The sequence below is a fragment of the Oreochromis aureus genome, linkage group 14, assembly GCF_013358895.1.
Source record: "Oreochromis aureus strain Israel breed Guangdong linkage group 14, ZZ_aureus, whole genome shotgun sequence".
Classification (NCBI taxonomy): domain Eukaryota; kingdom Metazoa; phylum Chordata; class Actinopteri; order Cichliformes; family Cichlidae; genus Oreochromis; species Oreochromis aureus.
In genome coordinates, this window is record NC_052955.1 from 15,771,690 (window position 1) to 15,783,712 (window position 12,023).

Genomic DNA, 12,023 nt, shown 5'->3' on the forward strand with positions numbered 1-12,023 from the left:
CAGGTTGGTGCGTTTGATTCAAAATGTGGGTGACTGTGGCAATCAGCTAGAGAAAAAAGCAATCACAAGGAGCTTTACAACTGAAATCATGTTTATAAGTGAGTACAAAATGTATTGTTGACATTTTTGGATTTTATTGTAACTCATTCACATGGATACTGTAGTTAGTTGCATAGCCACTTTGACTGACAGGTGTCCTGACAGCAGTGGTGAGTGAAATGTTAGTATTATTATAGCATTAGCACAGAAGTCACATTAATCTTGGGGTTTAAAATGCAGTCCAAAACTAATGGGTGACATCATGGTATCATAGTGCTGATGTCTATGGCTGACATTTTTTCTCTCTCTTTTCTCTCTGTGTGGACATGTGTGTGATGGTATCGTATAAACCCATACTTTATCCACAATAGCGTAAGCAAATTTTAAACAGATTTTGTACAATATCCCAATATTTTCAGAATTGGGGTTGTATGATAAATACTGACACTGAATATGGTCCATAAACTGTTGTCTGATATGCCTTGCACTTTTCTGTCAGTGAGGCTGTACAATGTCCAACAAACTTGATCAATGCTGAGGACTGATTGTTTTTAAAAGGTTGAGTGTGAACAGGTCATGCCTGAGAAAGAGGCCTGGTTCACAAGTGCATACTGCAATAATTAGAATAAATTACTTTTAACATATTAAACACAGAACTCAGTTCAAAACAGATTAAATTCAATTTTATTTATATAGCAGCAATTCACAATAACAGTTGCTTCAAGGCACTTTATATGGGAAGGTAAAAAGACCCTGCAATAATCCAACAATTTGCAGGATCAGGTTCAGGTTTATGTGTTTTTTCAAGCACATAAATTACAAAATAAATGTTTTTATTTTGTAATGACAAAGCTTTTTGACTCATGTGTACATGATAAAGGTTTGCAAAGCAGAAGGCCATTGTCTATACTGTAGACTATACCTATGCTAATAATAAAGTGTGTTTTTTTAGTTTAATTTATTCATATAAAACTAAACAACGATATATACACTTAATTCCCAATTTAATAATGAACCAAAAAAAGTGTATCAAATATTTATTACACCTTTTTATTGTTAATTGGTATTGTTAACATTACTGACAGTGTTAGAACTGTTACAGAATAAAATTATCAAAATGAATACAAAAAAGAAAACTGTAAACAGTGTAGTACATTCACTTTGCACAATTTTTGAAGATTTTTTCAAAAACTAGAAAATACAAATACAATACATGTGAAAATTAATATACACAACAAAACTTAAGGGTAAGTAGTGAAATCAAAAAGTATACGACTAAATGCATTTGAAATAAAACTGGTGCCTTGATTTATTTTGATTGAATTTTTCCCATCAAATGTTTCTTTGTGTTCAGTTCAGGTTTAATTACAATAATATAGCATTTTGGTGCAAAAATACAAAAGAGTAGCCCATAACTTGATGCCAGAATAGCAAATATTTCCACAGCAACTGTGAATTTCCCAGGAGAGCTGACATAAGCTGGTATAAAGGTTAACCACACTGCACAGAATATTAACATGCTGAAAGTGATAAATTTAGCTTCATTGAAATTATCAGGCAGCTTTCGAGCTAAAAAAGCAAGTACAAAACATAACATAGCCAGAAGCCCTATGTATCCTAGCACAGCCCAGAACCCTACAGGTGATCCCAGGGCACATTCAAGTATAATTTTCTCTTTGTAATGGTTCATATTTTTGTAGGGGAATGGTGGGTTTATTGTTAGCCAAAGAATGCAAATCAAAATCTGTATGAGAGTGAAAGCTAGAACACTCAGTCTCTGCTGTACAGGTCCAAACCATTTCATGACATTAGTCCCTGGAAGTGTAGCTTTAAAGGCCATCAGTACTACTATTGTTTTCCCCAGAACACAAGAGATGCAGAGCACAAAAGTTATGCCAAATGCTGTGTGTCGAAGCATGCAGGACCACTCGGAGGGCTGACCAATGAAAGTTAGAGAACACAGGAAACACAGAGTCAAGGAGATGAGCAGCAGGAAGCTCAGCTCAGAATTGTTGGCCTTTACCAATGGAGTGTCCTTCTTGATTAAGAATAGAGCAGCCACTATTAAAGTAAGGAGAACACCAAACAAAGTAAAAAACATAATAATTTTACCCATAAATTCTGTGAAGGAAAGAAACTCAACATTTTTTAATATACATGCATCTCTGTTTTGATTGGACCAATATTCTCCAGGACACTTTTTGCAGTCATTAGAATCTGTAATGAAAATAGTGTTGCCGTTATTGGTAATAAATCAGTGTAACTGTAAATCAGTGACTGTACCACAGAAGACTTAAACATGACACATAAACTGTAGAAAGCAAACAGTGTATGCATGTTGCTGTAATTCAGGACTGTGATACCTGTGGTGTTGCTGATTTCTCCTTCTGCACATGGCATACAGTCATAGCAGCAGACTGGCTTTCCTTTTTGAAGAACTTTATGTGTTCCTGGACGGCAGCTGACACTGCACACTGAGACAGGCAACTTCAGATCCAATAAAAAGGAATATGTGTAAGTTTTTGAAGAGACACATTTTTAACTATGTTGTGCTATCAGTTAAAATATTTACCTCTTTGCTTCCTCCAGGCCACATTATGGCTTCAGTTTTAAGAACAAACCTCTGACCAGGAGGTAGAGAAGCATCATAATAGCCAACTGGTATAAACTGAACAGATCCATCTGGTCCATGCTGCCAGTTTACCACCTCGTACCTGGCAACAGTTGCTCCAGTGCTGTCAAACCACACTCGATCCCCATTCTTAATAGTAAAGTTCACTTGCTTTAGGGACTCCACTACCTGAAGACCAGAAAACTACACTGTGTCATATATTGCCATTATATTAATATCACTATTTTGATGTACAAAACAAAGAAAAGTTTAGTCATTAGTTTAGTTTACCTGCCTATGAGTAACATGAACTTTCTTGTCACACCCTTGACTATTTGAGCACTTTAGGATATTGTGCAGAGAATAGGCTACAGCATAAACTGCTTTGTAAATGTTACTGGAGTATCTCAGCTCTGCCACATCATCATCATAATCTATCAGCTCCATTAGATCCTGATTTTCTTTGCAAAATGTAGTATTTATCATACTGTCCTGGTTTGCCTCCTTACACTGAAATTCTGTCTCCCAAAAGCCTTTGACTAAAAAATCTTCCATGCCACTGATATTAGCCTTTTGCACTGCAAAGCCCAGTGAGCCTCCCAATACAGCAAAGCTGGTAGGAGTCACAAGGCTGTCAGCAGTAATCCAGGCCTCCACTCCAATGAATTGTCTGCCAGTGATGTTGTGCAGACTCAATTGGTCCAGAAGGTTGTTCATCTCTACATGGGCCAGGAAACCAACAATAACCCGGGCAGTGCTCTTACGGATCACATCAACCACTTTTAGAAGTTTTTCTGGTTCTGCCCTGTGAAACTTCTCTCTGTATTCCACACAAACTCCTTCTTCTTGGGCCGCAGCTAGGAAGATAGCCATGCCATTGTTACCATAGTCACTATCACTATTGACTGCTCCAACCCAGGTCCAGCCAAAGTGCTTGACCAGTTGAGCGAGGGCTCGACTTTGATAAAAGTCACTGGCAATGGTTCGAAAAAAAGAAGGATATTCTGTCCTGCTACTCAAACACTCACAAGTAGCTGAATGACTTATCTGAGTACACAAAATAGAAAGATGTAAGAGAGAGAGACAGAATAAGGAAAGTTTACATTTCATATGGATGCATGGAATATCCATCAACATTCCTCTTACCACTGGTATTTTAAATGGTCCAGTAGTTTGTGACAGCACAATGGTTGAAGAGGATTCAGACTCCCCAATAATAGCATGTACAGCTGATTGGCCAGAGCAGCTCTTTCCCAGCATCCATTCATCACCATTAATCAGGGCCATAACTGCACGCATTGAGGACAGTGTTGAGCCACAGTTGTCATAAATACGATATCCAATAGAAACATTGGGAAGAAGAGAACTGTTTTTGTTTATTTCCTCAATAGCAAATATCATCGTCTGTGCAAATCGAAACTCCCTAAGGTTGACACTGAGAAATGAAAAGCAAATATAAACTTGTGTTTACTGTCACAAAACTCAGTATTTTTGTTAAGAGCATAAAATTACCTGGAACACCTGAGGCGTTTTGGTTTCTCTGTAAAGACAAGTGAAGGCTGTGTTATTTTGCTGTGGATGGAAAAAGCTCCACCGATGATAACATCTCCTTCTTTTGAAAGCATAGGAAACTCTGGACTCCCCAGTATCTGACACAGAGAAGCTTCCTCCTCTACAGTTTGAAATGCAAAACATCCAATGAACACTAGCCCTGTTATCAATGACAACATCTTCTATTTATGCATTATGGTGGGGAAAAGCTACTCTTGTCTGGGTTAGAGCAGAATTTTATCTTAGACCATGACAGGGTACGTTGGTTTTTACCAACCAATCAGAGACAGGAAAACTTTCATTGGGCCTTGCCATGATATTATGTATGAAATGATTTTTTTTAATGCATATCACTGCACAATTATACACAAGTTAAGGATTTAACATGAAATATTAGATAAAACCTGTGCACTTTGAAATTGTCCTAATTTTTTTTAACAAGGAAAAAAATCCATAAATACTTAAAATTTTAATTAAATCCCACTATGCAAAGTGATGTCAGAGTAACCTTTTTAATGTGTCACTTTTGGATGTCCAGTTTTGGTCCAATGGAGGGGTTGTTTTGTAACGCCAGGCGACATTTTGTTCTCAACGTCTACTGAACATCTAGTGTAGATGTCTGTAGGACCTCCATGTACAGGCTATTTATAGTCAAAATGTGGTTGTTGTGGATATCTTTTCAATGGCAAACATAACAAAACTTAGCCTAAAGCCTGTTTAAATGTCATTTTTATACTGTTCCTATAGTGCCAGTAGTCACATATTTTCAGAGGGTAAAGAACATGTTTTCTACAGACTACCAGTAAATCTTTGTGTTGCTTTGTTTACACTTTTGTATCTGTCTCCAGTTATCATTTGTGGCTGAGACAATCAAATGAAGTTACTGGAAAATGATCTGGAACAGTATGCCACCTTCTGAAATGGGACTAGATCATAACATTTATGTGCGAAGGAATGCAGAGTGATCAGCGCACATCTCCAAGATGCCGCGGGCTCTTGAAGCTAAAACAAAAGTGAGCAGCTGCTCGGTGGATTTCGAGCTTCTCACAGTTTGGAAAATATGCGCATTGACAAAGACTGTCGAGCAGATAGTCCAGTTCATACATATACACTTTCACAAACTTCTCCTACTTGTCATTGCAACTTCTCTACCAATCACAACCATGTTCACTTGAACAAACTTTTTCCACATTTAGCTCAAACTTGAACATTCACTTGAACTTGAAAAATGATTTAAAAAATGTATTAATCATGTACATTTCCTGCACCTGTCATAGACACATGAAATCCAAAAATATTACCCAGTCCAAAGTTCAAATCATCATATTGACATCCAAGTTTGGATGTCCAAAATGCGGACCTGCTTTGGACATTGATCCATGACCAGAACTGATGGACCTAATATAGATGTGATCTGTAGTGGGATTTGATTTATGAGTAAAATGTACTATTGGTTATTTTCACACACAGTTATGCCCAGCAGGCCTTGATTTCAAAATGTAGAGATAATGAATGTTACCATATGTTTAACTCCAGTGTGTTCAGCTTCCCTTTCTTTCATTCAGTTTATTTTATTTTATACATATGATTGTGCAAATTCTGTTTGCTGTAATGAAAATAATGAGCATGTCTTCAAGAAACAATTACAAGAGTATTTTATCCATACATGTATTTGTGAATATCTTCAATTATACCCGATTTACTCATTGCACTGTATTAACAGTGTTACAATAACCACAGTCCTAAAATAATAATATGTAGATCCATATCATTTCAAATGAAAAACAAAAGTTCACCAGTGAATGAAACACAGACTTATGAAATAAGTAATACCATATCTTGTGTAACTGTAGCTCAGTAAGATGACTTTTTTAGAGTTAGTTAATTTATACATCAGTTTACATACAGTTCCTCAAAAGTGGGGAGCATAATTAAATATAGTATATGGTTTGCAGTTGTTCATCTTGGGAACTTATACAAGCTTCTAAATACAGACAAGGCACTTTTCATTTTTGCTGGGCTGCAAAATGCTGCAAAGTTTTAATATTGACTATTTTAGATCACATATGAAATTTGTGTGCCAGCATACAAATGGTAGTACTACTGCTGAACACTGTCATAACCGTGTACATTATTCCTGTTAATGTGACCCAAAATATCTGCCTTTGTCATTACACTTAATATTGTAACATGGCCTTCCAAGCAACGGTCATTTTTTCTGCTTAACAGAAAGCATCTAGTGCAGTAGTTTTCAATACTATGATTTGTTTTTTTGTAAACTGTTATGAACAGTTGGGGAAGATGGTTTGAAAGTCTTTTTTACTAACAAAATCTCAGCTGGATGAACACAGTGAAGTGGAATCCTACATCTAGTAATCTAGAAATCTGGGCTAATATGGGTTTTTTTCAGTCTGTCACTTTCTTTCTTTCTTTGTTCTGTCTGGTTTGAACAGAGAGTTTGAATGTGAAACAAAAACAAACAAACAAACAACACTATATACTGCATGTGGATTTACACAATAATCATTCTTGATTTGAATTTGTGCTAAATGCTTTTGGCATGTTTACCTTGTATTTTCAGTTATTGCCCTGTGTGGCGCTTTAAGAAGGTATTGCATTTGGATGAGGAGATTAAAGTTACACTTTTGACAAGGAAGTAAAATAAACAATTTAGCATAACTGATTTAGCACTGTATTGAACCTTGCAATAATTAATTTTGTTATTGTTGCCTTTCAGCCAAAGGGATATTCAGTAGCAGCTGGTGTGCCTCTTGGGCCCTTTTGAATTACCAAAAGATATTGTTAATATTGTTTATGCAAAGTTAAATTGGTGTTTATGCAATAGTTTTCAGTCACTGTTGTTTACCTTTGGGTATTGATTAAGTTCGAACACAGGTGCTGAAGTGCAGGTGCCTAAGGCCTGACCATGACCTACACCTGTGGCTCTTCCCAATCACAAGCACAATAACAAACTAAGAAGTTCCCTCTAGAATACAGTCAACTCACACACCTATCCTCTTAGCAGATACTTGTTTTCAGGGGTGTTGCATCATGATACCCTTATGATGTCCACTGGAGAGCTGGTGCCCTCAAGGCCAACGTCTATGATTCTTGTTACTTTTGAACTTGATGAAATGAATGAAAGTCAGAAGTTAACTTTGTATATGTTTTTTCAGTGTCAAAAGACATATTATCATGCAACTGGATCTAAACTTTTTATACACCTATTCTCTTTGGTATTATGAGGGTTGTTGCAGGGTAGGTTGGCAAAACATTGACAAATAATAAATATTTAAGCTAACAATCCAAAAATGATCTGCTTCCTTCGGTACACTTATGTAGTATTTATAAGTTTGTAACAGTGCAGTTGCACAATAATGATTATCACCTGTGTTGTTGTTGAATGGGGATCAGGTCAGGTCTCTGTGCAGGCCAGTGATGTTCTTTACTATTGTTAAAAGATCTTTATATTCAGGAGAGCATTTTAGTGTGATTTTAGAGTGAAGGGCCTACACTAAAGTGTAAGGTCAAGGGTTAAGGGTTAGAGTTAGTCTTGGAATACAAGTCAAGGCAAGGCAAGGCAAGGCAAGGCAAGTTTATTTATATAGCACAATTCAACAACAAGGTGATTCAAAGTGCTTTACAGAGACATTAAAAACAAAAACAAATAAAAAGCATGATTTAAATTTGATTAAAACAAGCAAACAAACAAACAAAACAGTATATAAAATCAAATATGTCAGCTAAATTATGGAGTAGAACATGGAAAGAGAGAAATAAATAAGAAATTATAAAAGCTGACACCTAATTTTGTTCTTATACAGAACATGTCTGGGACAGCAATACAGTATGTAGTGCAAGATTTAAATAAATGAAAATAAAAGAAAAAAGTAAAATACTTAGTCTTGTTAACAAAACATTTGCCTAACAAATTACACATACACACAATCACAAATCAGTGATTTCTTTGTACCTCTATTGCATCACCATACCATGGGCAATACTGTCATCTGCTGGTAGTATTGTGGAATTACTGAAAACCATACTAATTCCAGTTATGATGTATATTTTTGCTGCTGCAGCAGCAGCATATTATTATTATTATTATTATTATTATTATTATTATTATTATTATTATTATCATTGTTATTATTATTATTATTATTATTAGTAGTAGTAGTAGTAGTAATAGTAGTAACTAAAAAACTGTATACAGCCAGTATTACTAGTCAACACACACACTGTAAGGGGACAAAAATGCATATAAATACAAATATATACAATAATTATAGAAAAAAACAGTAGACCAACACATGAGGGAAATATAAAGAAATTCAACACAAGCACATTGACAAGTAAAATATTTTTTTTTTTTAAAGTGGCGTGGCCACAGACACAAATATTGACACTGGCTGTGTGTTCTTATTATAGATTGAAACTTAATTTCTTAATTTCTTAACCTCAATGAAGATAAGCCCTAAAATTTAATGCTGTGTCTTCAATTAAAACCAATTAAGGGCCTTGTTCAGTCAGACTGTGCAATGTTTAAAGAAATTGCAAAAACACCTAAGAGTCATATCTCAGACTCTATAGGCCCAAGTTGGCATGTTAAATATTGAAGTTCATGACAGTACAATTAGAAAAAAGCCGTAACAAGTATGGCAACACCCTAATAAACCACAATACCTCTGGAACAATATCCTTTCGAAAGCAGAGAAGAAAATGGAAATCTCTAATCATAATGCATGGTACCATGTTTGCTGGAAACCAAATCCAGCACATCAGCACAGACGACTCATACCACATATCAAGCACAGTGGTAGAGGGGTGATGTTTTGGGCTTATTTTACCACACAATCTGAGCACATTGATACCAAAGTATTGTAGAGTCTAATGTGAGATCATCTGTCCGAGAGCTAAAGCTTGGCCTAAACTACATCATGGAACAGAGCAGCGATCCAAAGCACAGCAGCAAATCTAGAACATAATGGCTGAGAAAGTAAAGAATAAAGGTGACAGACCTCACCTTGGCCAGAATGCTATCACTGGAAAAAAAATGCCTACAAATGTCAATAAACTGAAGCAATGGTGTAAATAACAGTGGGTCAAAATTCCTCTTCAACGATGTGAGGGATTGGTAAAGATATGCAGAACATTACTTCACATTTCTGTTGCTAAAGGTGGCTCTTGGGTCATCTTGATAGTTTCTGACTCATTGTTTCTTCATTCTGGTACAGTTTTTGTTAAAAAGAAAATGATATACTGTATGTAATATGTATGTTAGATTATTTATTGCTGTGTACCTGAAGATGTGTTATAAATGACTGTAATTTTTGAACCTGGTAAGGACCAGATGATTTATTTTTTTGTTGTTATGTCCAGATAGATAAAACCTTAGAATTGAAAGAATGTGTACTTTCTTTTCTCATGACTCTATAAGGGCTCAGTAGTTTCTCTTGCAGGGACAATCTTAAGAGTAAATCCAAATGTTTGCAAAATATCACTGGGCTTCAGGTATGACGGTGACATTCAGTAATAATGATAAACATTTTCTGATGTGAAGTGAAAACTCACAAAAGGACTGAAATCACACAATTGCTTTGTTTGCCAAAATTCAATGGAACCAGTAGGGGTACTTGGTTAAGGTCATCTTTTGCGGCAAGTCTTTTCCCACTGCCCTGATTTCTGCTGCATACTAGGAGATGGTCACAGGCCCAAGTGTCCATATCAAAATATGACATTTACCAAAGAATTATCATCAAAGGCTACAACAAGGGAAATTCTAAAGATGAGTAACTGTGCTCATAGAAGAAAAAGACTATATTTCCCACTTCTGCCTAAAAGGTAACTTGATAACTGAATCCATCCATCCATTCGCTTCCGCTTATCCTTTTCAGGGTCGCGGGGGGCGCTGGAGCCTATCCCAGCTGTCATAGGGCGAGAGGCGGGGTACGCCCTGGACAGGTCGCCAGTCTGTCGCAGGGCTAACACACAGGGACAGACAACCATTCGCACTCACATTGACTCGCACATTTACACCTAGTGGCAATTTGGATTATCCAATTAATCTATCCCCACAAGCTGCATGTCTTTGGACGGTGGGAGGAAGCCGGAGTACCCGGAGAGAACCCACGCAAACACGGGGAGAACATGCAAACTCCACACAGAAAGACCCCGGCCTGATGGTGGAATTGAACTCAGGACCTTCTTGCTGTGCGGCAACAGTGCTAACCACCGTGCCACCGTGCTGCCCAGTTTCTTGATAACTGAATTACATTTAAATTGTGGGTAGATGACAATCCAATAGAAGATATTCAGCAGAAATTAGAGTTACAGTGAAGCCTGAAAGTCATGGTGGAGATTTGAGTGGCCTGAATACAGCCAATGTTATTTGAACTCATACTGATATTTTTAATCCTTGTAAACCTAATGAATATTAATATATATGTATATGTACAGCATTAGCTTGTACATAAATTAGATAAACTACTTTGAAATGTAATGTTAATTTCAAATTGTGAAAACAATGACACCCTTGAATAGAAACCTTTATAGTACTCAGTATGTGTGTATGTTTCTCAAAGTTAACTTAGAAGAGTTTTTTTTCTTCTCTTCAGTATTAAACTAATAATTGCAGGTGACAGTAACTAATGTCTTACTGCCATCTCACTAATTAATGGCATCAATGCTAATTGTTTTGAGAGAAACAAGGTAACCTTCAATTAAAAAAATTCTAAATTAATTAGTTTTCAACACAACACCTGGTGAGCTCTTGTTTTCTAGCCTAAGGGCCAGATGTCATCAGTCTTGTCAAAAACACTTGCTTGTCTTTTCTTGCCCAGTTTGCCCCTTGTTTCCCTCTCAGCCCTCTGGGGAAAAGGTAAATTGGCAGGTTTAGGATGATGTCATAACATAGTTTTCCTTTCATAATACGCTCACAAACAAGTTTAAGTGCTTCCCAAGTGCACACACTTACGCTTCAGTGCATGTTGTTATTCATTCAGATTAAGACAACACATGTTGTTTTCATCATCTACAAGTTCACAAACAAGTGACATGCAAACATCAAAAAACCTTGCCACAAGTCATGGATATTTTAAAACTTTTGTAGTTGTGAATATGTGTGACATGTATTCCATGTTATAATATTTCTTTACATTTATAAGATGTCACTGAGCCTAAATTGTGATGTGACCACTACCCCTACGAGTATAAGGTTGAATGACTGTTATCGAGCAGCACCACACCAAATCCTGCACAACACCAAATGCTCCTGGTAGACAGCAACAACCTTCTAGCATCATTCTGGTTGGATATCTGACAACTCTTTACTTTGTAACTTTATCAGTTTCAAAATCACTTTTGATGTTTGTTGTCTTGGAACACCCAGTTGTTTTTAAGTTGAAACTATCTAGCTGTTGATTTGAGGTGATGTTAATTATTTCATTGACTTTGTGCAATGTACTACAACCCCAGAGCATGATACCACCACCATGCTTAATAACTGATACTCGTACTCCAAACATACCTCTTGTCAATTTGACTAAATAGTTTGACCTTTTTCTTGTTTGACCATAAAGCATTTCTCCCAGAACTCATTTGGCTTGTCTCATTTTGGACCATCTCAGTCCATGGTTATGTAAAACTGGCTTCTTATGGACAGTGACACTACTTTTTCAGCACTTTCCAGTTCCTGGCAGGCTTAGTGGATCTTGGGTTGTTGCTGAACATCCTAACCAATTTCCCTTTCTTCTTATTGTGACTGTTTGGATCTTCTCCCAAACGTTGGCAAAGCAGTGATCTATCCAAATAACTTGTACAA

At 36.5% G+C, this 12,023-nt stretch overlaps 1 pseudogene; it reads right to left on the minus strand.

Moving 5' to 3' along the window:
- Positions 1-1,348: 1,348 nt before the first annotated feature.
- Positions 1,349-10,360, minus strand: LOC116323586 (annotated as a pseudogene).
- Between the last annotated feature and the right edge of the window lie 1,663 nt (positions 10,361-12,023).